Genomic DNA, 9,965 nt, shown 5'->3' on the forward strand with positions numbered 1-9,965 from the left:
AAAAATATAGCCAAGCTAAAGAGATCACCATCAACAACATTCTTGCCCATACCAAAATCCTAGAAACTCAAATGACCCAATTAGCATCTTCTAGCTCCCAAAGACAAAAGGGGTAATTACCTCCTCAAGGTAACCCACCCAGAAGACATGAGACGGTTAGTTCTATCCATTTGAGGAGCGGTACAAGATATGAAGGGCCGAAGAGGTCAATTGATGAAGATATTGTGGATGCTAGTGACAAGCAAGGAGTTGTGGAGAATTCTAAGGAAGAAGATCCTACTACCAATGAAATTTCAAAGAAGAAGAATGAGGAGAAGGCTAAGGAAAAGAAGCTTATTGTGATTAGACTTCCATTCCCAAGTCGCCAAGCTAAGCCTAAGCTTGATGAGCAACTTGGAAAGTTCATGGAAATTATGAAGAACTTAGAAGTCTCAATTCCATTCACGGAATTGATCAATCATGTTCCAGCTTATGCAAAGTACATGAAAGATATTCTTACCAAGAAAAAATCCATCCAAAAGTTGGAGACTATTACCTTTACCAAAGTGAGTAGTGTTATTCTTCAAGGGAGTTCCCCTCCAAAGCTCAAAGATCCGGGAAGTTTTTCTATTCCATGTACCATTGGCGACTCTACAATCAACAAAGGATTATGTGATCTTGGTGAAAGTGTAAGTGTCATACCATACTCGGTATGTAAGAGGCTAGGAATGGGAGAGCTCAAATGCACCAACATCACTCTTCAAATAGCGGATTGATCAACAAAGATACCTTTAGGGGTATGGGAGGATGTGCCCGTGAGAATTAGCAAATTCTTCATCCCAGTAGACTTTGTCATTGTATACATGGAGGAGGATTCCACATTCCTATCATCTTAGGAAGACCTTTCTTGCATACCGCCGGAGTGGTAATCGATGTGAAACATGGAGAGCTCACACTTGAAGTAGGGGATGAGACATTTACTTTCAATCTTGACAAAACAATGAGAGCTCCCCGACTACATGAGCCATGCTTCATGATCGATCACTATAGCTGAGAAAGTGATATAAAGAAGTTAGAATCTCTATGCAAAGATCAAGCCATGGGTAAAGAAACACCACCCATGTGGAAGGAGAAGGTGTATGACCTTCAAGTAGCTCTATTCGGAGAGCAAGTAATTTTCAACAAAAATGAGAGCTTGAATAGCTCTCCCATCATGACAAGTAATGAAGAAGGCCTCATTGGCCATGATAACAAGAAAGGAGAGTTGCTCTTGTCAACTCATGACATCATTGGGGAACAAGCTAGTGAAGTTTGTGGTCTATGGGACGATGAATTTGAAGGATTGGTCAATCCTTATATTAGAAATGCTATGACCTTAGACCAAGGTTTTGTTGATCCTTGTCATCACTTTGATTTGGATTACAACAATGAAGAAAACAATGCACACAAATCTATGCAAGATCTCTATCATGAAAATGAGCAAGCCTTCGACTACTTCTACAAGGTGTTGAGCAACATCAACACCACCTTGGATTTGCCTCCTTGACATCTCATCCAAGAATGAGAGTTTGGTGGAGTCCTCCCTAAACCACCATTTGTAAATATTCTAACCCCTTAACTAGCCTTTTATTTCCTTTATTGCATCTTTGTCATTTTTGGATTTTCATTTTTGTGCTTTGATCAAGATTTTTGACATGAGAGCAAGTGAGGGAGGTATTTTAACATGTTTTAATGTGTAGTGTTTGACCAAATGTGGGGATGGCAAATGCCTAGGCTATCCAAGCCTTTGTAGTGCACCCACAACATTTAACAAAGGAGAAGAAGAGAGAATGACATGGGAAGAGGAATCCCCACGAGCAGACCTGAGCTCGTGGGAGCTGAAGAGGATCCGAGCATCCCCAGCATCAATTCGCGCGTCCTGGCCTTAGGACGTGGGAGCTGGGAAAGTTTAAATTGAAGAAAACGTCCTGTAAGAAAATTTGCGTAGATCAGCATCAGGACGCTCGTCCCCAACTTCAGGACGCTCGTCTTGGCGTCAATCCGCGCGTCCTGAGATGTTTCAAGTTTATAAGTTTTTGCTGTAAGGAAATCTGCACGTCCCAGGAACAATCCGAGCGACTCCTCAAGAATCCGCTCGAGCTGAGAAGAATTCACGCATCCTGGCACTGGTTTGTTAATTCAGGACGTCCTGTAAGACAATCCGCGCGTCCCGACGAGAATCCAAGCATCCCAGGCTTATATTTAAGCAAAACACGGGACAACCCCTTCCTTCCCAATTCATTTCTATCTTTCAAAAACACAAACACATACATTTTCTCCCACTTAAACCCTCAATCAACCCATTCAAAAACATTAATTTCTCAACAAAATTTACCACCATCCAAACAAAACTTGCTCAAAACAAGATTAAATCACTCCTTTATCAACAAAATACCATCTAAACATCACAAATTGAATCAATTTTCTATGTTTTAGGCAAAAATTCGAAAATCCTAAATTGATTGATGAATTGGTTGATGTTTGAAGAAGCAAGGAACATTCAAGCAAAATCTTGGTTTGTTGATACCAATTTGAGAAGGGGAATACAATGGCAAGGACCAAAGGCAGAACCAAGGCACCCAAAAAAACAAATTTATCAAAGAGACAACAAGCTCTTCTTGCATCTAAGGCTTTAGAAGTAATCCAACCAAGGGAGGACGTCCAAGTAACTACTAATCCTATTGAGGAAGATACCACATCTACTCCGGTTGTAGAACAATTGTCAAATTTTTGGGAGGTAACTTTCTTAACCAATGAGCATAGGATTGCATTTTTATCCCTTGCTAAAAAGACTATTGTGGCTACCAAGTTTATTTGTCAAGATGCCTTGAGAAAATTGGGTGTGCTTGAGCGAACTAGAGCATTTTTCGAGTCCATGAGGTTGTTAACTCTCTTTGAAATGGATGAATTGACTTACCCCTCATTGACCATGGAGTTCATAAGCTCCTTAAGGGTGTATAAGATAGAGACTCGAAATTATGTTGAATTACGTCTTGGGAACAAGAGTAGAAAAATGTTTAAGACCGATTTTGGTAAAGTGTTTAGTCTATTGCAATATGATCATTTTGAGAAAAAGCCTTTGAAGTATGATACATCACCCCTTTGGAAAGCTATTACCGGTCGAAAATTTGATTCTTTCTGGGAGTGCCATGCTTTATATGTTCACCATCCGGGCATAAGAGTATTGCAGAAGTTTGTGGGCAATACCTTGATTGCTAGAAAAGGCACCAACCACTTCACCGAACTTGATTTTGTCTACCTTGAGTCCTTCATGAATATCAATGGGAAGTTCACCAAAAAGTACAACATTCTTTAACTATTGCTTGATCGGTGGCTTGAGATTGATAATGGGAAAGATGGAGCGGCCTTCATTGTAAACGGGGGCTTGGTAACTAGGCTAGCTAAGCACTTTAACCCGAATTTCAACAAAGATAACACTTACAAACCGGTTAAAGGGAGCAACCTCCTTGATATGAGCACTATGATCAACAAGTTTCATTGGGTCAAGAATGACAATCTTGACAACAAATATGAGTGGCTCATCAAAGAAGCTAATTCCTTTGTCTTGCCTAGCAAGATTTGCCGTATCTCCGTCCATAGACCAAACTACCTATTGCCCGTCTCCAAGGAAGCTGAAGTGATAATTAAGCAACATAGGGATCCAATTGCCAAGACCTCCTCATCCTCCATTGTGACTCCACCATATCCCTTTGCCTACCAAGAATTCAAACCGTGTGTCTCTAATGTCATGGTAGGCAACGACTATTTGACCCAATTAATGCAACAAATGCATAAAGAAGCTCACGATGACTGGGTGAATTCTTACCGTGCCCAATATCCACCCCTACTACATCTAGCTAGGCAAAGACTTCTTGATCCTTCATGTCCTTTGCCTAGTTGGGCGGATAAGGAGGTATTCTTCCCAAATGCTTCTCAAGATGCCGAAATGGATAGTCGGGTGGGTAATGGAAAAGAGGTTGTTGTTGTTGAAGATGGAGAAGGTAGTGATTCATGCCAAGAAGAAGAACAGCAAAGTTCAAGTTCTAATGATGATGATGAAAGTGGTGAATACTCCGGGTCAATGGAGGTGGATGATGAAGAAGATAATGAAGAAATTGATGATAATTCCGTTGATGATGATGACGGCAATGATTCCGGTGATGAGGATGTCGCAATGAGCAATAATTCAGGGTTGACAAGGCTATATGGAGGATACCACAAGTGCGGGGTTGATTACTTGACTTCAACCCATTCAATTGTGAGTTTCCTACACCTCCATTAGCTTTGTATCTATATCATGTTTTTAATCTTTATCTTGAGTATTTGTTTTGAGTCCTAGCACCACTTAAAGGACTCCCACCTCGGTTCCATTGAGGTGTCACATATTGTTCCCAATTGAAAAATCCAAAATGACAATTAAGATTCATGCATTGCATCTTTTCCTTGTGCATGAACTCCCACTATTTTTACACTAGAAATAGTGTCTTACTCGGTTTGAGGAAGTTCACTCACAAGAAATGCAAGTTAATTCAAATTAGCTCTCCGAACAATCTAAAGAATGCATCATATAGGATAGATTAGAATGCATTCACTTGTTATATATTTCATATACTTTGCATATTAGTTTAGAAATCATGCATATTCATATAGATTGCATTGCATAATTTCCTATCGTATTGGCCATTGAGGACAATGCCTATACTAATGTGTGGACGAGAAATTCTAACTTAACTTTTAAAATAAAAAATGATAAAAATTGAAAAATTCTTGAAAAATTCATAAAAATTGAAAATTTTCTCAAAAATACAAAAACATGTTCATTCCTTTATAGTGTAGAATTGTATATTGTGTATATACTTGTGTTTGTTTGCCCTCTTATCACATTGGATCGACTATACCACATCCAAGGCATGAGGAATATGAAGACCGCATGGTATGATCTTTCCAATTTCCTTTTTCCTCTCTATGTTAATGACTATGTGGCTTTATTTTGGTTGATGCGGTATAAACCAATGTGATCTTAGGAGTTGCATGTAGTTTATATGGCATATTAGTTTATAGACGCATTTGAACTAGGTTGTATATATGTTAGTTGCATCACGGCATGTAGTTGCAGTTTAGGAAAAAATTTGTGAAAACATCTATTTGGGAAGCTTGACAAGTGTATATAAGGCCCTTGTAGATACTTTTTCTTCTTGAGACTTTGCTCACTAGAATACCTCTAAAACACCCTAGGATGTATCCTGCTAGTATCGTTTGACCCATGGACTAAGGCCTAGTCAAGAGTTGTAGATACCCAGTATCTGTTGAGACTCCAACAAACACCCGATGATTATCGGACTATAACATGTTTTGGAATCGCGGCGTTTGATCGACAGTTTGTGTACAACTTTACGTCGGAAAACTTAAAACGATTTCGAAAATAAAACATTTCAAAACATTTCAAAAATACTTGGAGTGTTTAATGCACGACGACGGGTCGCAATGACAATAACTAGAGTCAAAACCGACACCGGACCAAAAACCGACTCAAAAATTCAAATCCCGACTCCAACAACGAGTCAAACTGAGTCAACCAACAAAAAGAAAACATTTCAAACCTTCTACCTTAAGTTTTCCCAGATTCATGAATGGTCAAACATGTGACTACAAAACCTAGGATAGAACAAATCATAATTGCGTTTGTTGTGAAAGCGACAACTCACCTCGAAGAACCGCGACGTGACTCGCGCCTCTGTGAGCAGCCCAAGTGGCCACGTCGCTCAAAACTCATACAACCACTCATTCTCCTATAAGTACCCCTCAAATTCCCCCCATTTGAGACTTACGCGAGTGTCCGCCCCCTCTTTTCTTCCTTTAAATTCTCGACTCGACTTCTTAAGTCACAATCCGACGCGTGTTTACGACCTACCGATCGTAAATACAAGCCTTACACATTGTTTGGTACCGTCATCGTGCATTAAATCACTTGACCGACCACTTCGACCACTACATCGTCACTAATCTTAAAACACTCTTTTTACTTACCAAAACGGTTTTAAATCGAGTCTTTTTCCGATCAAACGAGTTGTTACACTTACGTCGGTCACTCGCCATAACCAAACATGTAAGTATGAGGGTGTAAAAATCCTTCTTTTATCATGTTTTCATTTGTTTCATGACTATAACATGCTAAAACGTGCATAACATGAACCAAAACATGGGATAAATGTGCCAAAACTGATTTTTGGCCCGAGACAGAAGCCCCTTGGTTCACCGGCTTGCCCGCGCCTAAATGGGGTGTCCAGATCAGAGATCAACCGTGTTTGTTCTCGTCATTTCCCTTTAATTCATTTTCATATTTGTAATCGGTTTTTACCATTACAAATATTTTCAAACCCTTTTTATTCAATTTCATTTGTTTTAACCATAAAACATTTTTCACCCTTGGTTCCATATACCATGACGGTTAAATCCGTGTTTCGGTGATAATATTTGGTTAATGACATTTAAAAGGTATTTTAAAGCCTTTTATTTCATTTCTTTACATTTTGGGAGGTATTTTAAAGCCTTTCATCATTTATTTACGTTTTCAAAATAAACATATTAGTCACCAACACAAAGTCGTCCTTTGTTCTACATACCATGCTTGGGATTTTAACCCGATGCGATGACGAAACCGACTAATTACATTCAAATGAACTTAAAACAATTAGTTCATAATTATTTTCAAAACTATTCATGTCAAGTTTGTCAAATCGAACCCGACACCGAATATTATCAAAATAATGATGATTATTCGAGTCTAGTTCTTCAAATCAACAAATGCGGTCTAGACGACCCTTTCAAATCAAACCGGGTTCAAGAACCCATTTCTCAACACGTTTTATAACGTTTTTCAAATGGTCAAAATACGGCATATAACCGTAGGCTAACCCGCGCCTCAAGCAGGCCTTTTCTTTCTCATTTTCAGAACCAGGGGAGGCCCCTTTACACCGCCAGCTGGCTCGCGCCTCATATAGCCGTCTGGTACAGGGCCTGTTCCCTTTCCAGCATTAGTCTAGGACGATCCCGACTCCGATTAGCCCGGATATAGGATGGATCAGATGACTATTCAAAATCACATTTGCAAAACGCTTTACCAAGACAAATGGATCACGTTATGCACCCTAAACCTAATACGGTAAATGGATGTTTAATTTCCGTCTTGCATGCAAATAAACCATTAATCCAACTCGACATCTTGTTCTTGATACTTGGATTAAATCAACCGACTTAGAAAGCTCTCACATGTTAGGTTTAAATCATTGGATGCGCATTCATGCATTTAAACCGTTTTATCAACTTTTGCATTCAACCAACCAAGATCGATCAGTAGAGGCCGTTACTGCGGGCGGGATTGGGTGTCTGATTAAAGGGCTTCCCAATACGTACCGTCACCTCTTACTCAGAAACTTTGGATAGTGGACGACCTTATCCAGGGCGTACGAGAGTCATTCTAGAGATAGGATGCTAAAGAGGGACGATTCCTTATCTTTAGTACCTATGTCAAACCCTGCTTTGTGCTTCGTTTGACCGAGGTATAAAGTGGATTCGAACGGGTTCCAAGCATCCCAAAAATGCTTGGTGGCGACTCCGAACATCTCTAATCGTTTCGAGACCCTTACTGAGACGAAACCGACCGATCTGAAACGATCCGGTCGAAAGCATCTTTACGCCGCTGAGCGTGGCTTTCAAAAGACCGTTGTCATTGTCCACAGATAAGGTGGGCATACGCAGGTGGGCCCACGTCCACAGATTGGCAACTCCGCTGGGGAGAACTAGGACACTTACGTCTTTGTGATCCCTAGATGGTGAGACTCGAACGAGGTCTTGGTTGGAATGCATTAATTGATATTACGGTCACGGTCGGGTTCCTTGTCCGGGCCCATAACATAACCCTTTTCGACCAATTGGCTCGTCTCGTCGGCGTGAGTTTTCTCATCCCCGCGTTTTGAAACCCGATTGAGTTAAGCATACTGTTGACGTTATACATTTCTATTTCGTCAAAGAGCTTTCATCACTTTCGAGCACGAGGCTAGGGCACCCTCCTTACACATTTTGTTTGGATTGGTATCCCTCTCGCAAATCGGGGTTTGATTGCTTGGTGTGTAACCCACCGTTTTAAGCCAAAACCCGTGTAAGCATGATGCATAATATAATGAGCTGTGAATGCTTATCTGCTACTTGATCATAAGTCCTTCCGTGTCATTTTCAAACTTTCAAAATCACCTTTTTGCGCCGTTATAATGGCCGTTTCAAACCTCGGTCTTTCGCCGACCGTTGCGCGCCTTTCTAGGCCGTCGTAATGACGATTTTCAAACCCGGGTTTTATAACCATTCCAAACACGCCTGATGTGGCTAAAGTCGTATTACCAAATCAAAGTAAAACTATCTCAGGACTAACAAGAATAGCTAGTGATAAGACAGGTATCGAATCCACAGGGAGGCGGTAAAAGCTAAGTCTAAGGGTATTTAAGCTGTCTAGAAGTAACCGATTTCGGGGGGGTTTTGTTTTGATTTGGTAATACGACTTTAGCCACATCAAATTTGGCGCCGTTGCCGGGGAGACGACAATTGTTTAGTCTTTTTGTGTTTATTTTGTCTTTTTGTCTCAGGGAACCCAGTTCCTTGAGACCGTTCTCACACTTTCTTGTTAGTTCCGTTTATGCCCAGGTCTAATAGGTCCGAGATTATTCCTTTTGATCCTGAACCTGAGAAGGCTTTTCGCTCTGAAAATTTAATCAAGAAGTGGGTCAAGTAGAAGACTTGAGTATACTTGACGTCGAAACGGCGAGCTCCACTGAGTCAGCCGGTCGGTCCTACGAAGAGGAGGATGAAGAAATTCCTATTCCTGATATTCCTATTCCTGATATACCCGAAACTATCATCATGCCTACTCTAGCCAGTCATTCTGAGCTAACCTTGGCTTCTATTCCACAAGGATTCAAGCTGCCCACTACTACCAATGGAACATTCGAGATTCGGCCATCTTACATCAATTTGGTGGAACGAAACATGTTTGGAGGGACAACTGCGAGGATCTGCGACGCATATGGAAAAGTTTGTCACTTATCTGCTCTATTCCATTATCACCGGAGTGACACAAGATCAAGTTAAGCGGTGCTCTTTCCTTTCTCTCTCGAAAGATGGAGCTGCCGAGTGGTTAAGAGATATGGATATGGATACTTGAAGGAGTTCTGATGAATTCCTTGGCTCTTGCTTTCTACAAGAGGTACTTCCCACCTCGGAAGACTAATGCTTTGAGGAATCAAATTACTAGTTTCAAGCAAGAGCTATCAAGATTTGAATGAAGCCTGGACTCATTTCAAGCGTTTAGTTCGATCAGTTCCCCATCATGGTTTCCCAAAGTGGTTTCTTTGCAACCAGTTTTATAACGGGTTGTTTGACGATCATCGTGCCCTTTTGGATTCATCTGCGAATGGGAGGTTTCAAGATAACACCAATGATGGTGACGCGTGGAAGTTGATTGATCAGATTGCTACCCATACCGCAAGGTATGGAAATCCTAGGGAAAGCACGCGAGGTACTGGAGTTGATAGTGCTCTGGCGGCACAGCTAGAGACTATTTCAGCCCAAATTGCTGAGATAAAGACTACCTAATCATTGGGTAGTAAAGAGAGAGTTCATGCTATGAGTCAGCAAGTAGAGGAGACTTGTGCTAGATGCAGTTTAGATGGTCATAGTGCAGCTGATTGTATGAGCACATTGGAGCAGGTTAATGCCTTTCAGGCTTACAGACAAGGTGCACAAGGTACACCTTTCTCTAATTTTTACAATGAAAGAACGAAGGAGCATCCGTTCCTTCAATGGTCTAGCCAGAATGTGCAAAACCCGCAGCAGTCACAACCGCAAAAGAATCCTTATATCCCTCCTAACAATCGCGGTAATCAACAACAAGGGGGATA

The sequence above is a fragment of the Silene latifolia genome, chromosome 6 (genome assembly GCF_048544455.1).
Source record: "Silene latifolia isolate original U9 population chromosome 6, ASM4854445v1, whole genome shotgun sequence".
Classification (NCBI taxonomy): domain Eukaryota; kingdom Viridiplantae; phylum Streptophyta; class Magnoliopsida; order Caryophyllales; family Caryophyllaceae; genus Silene; species Silene latifolia.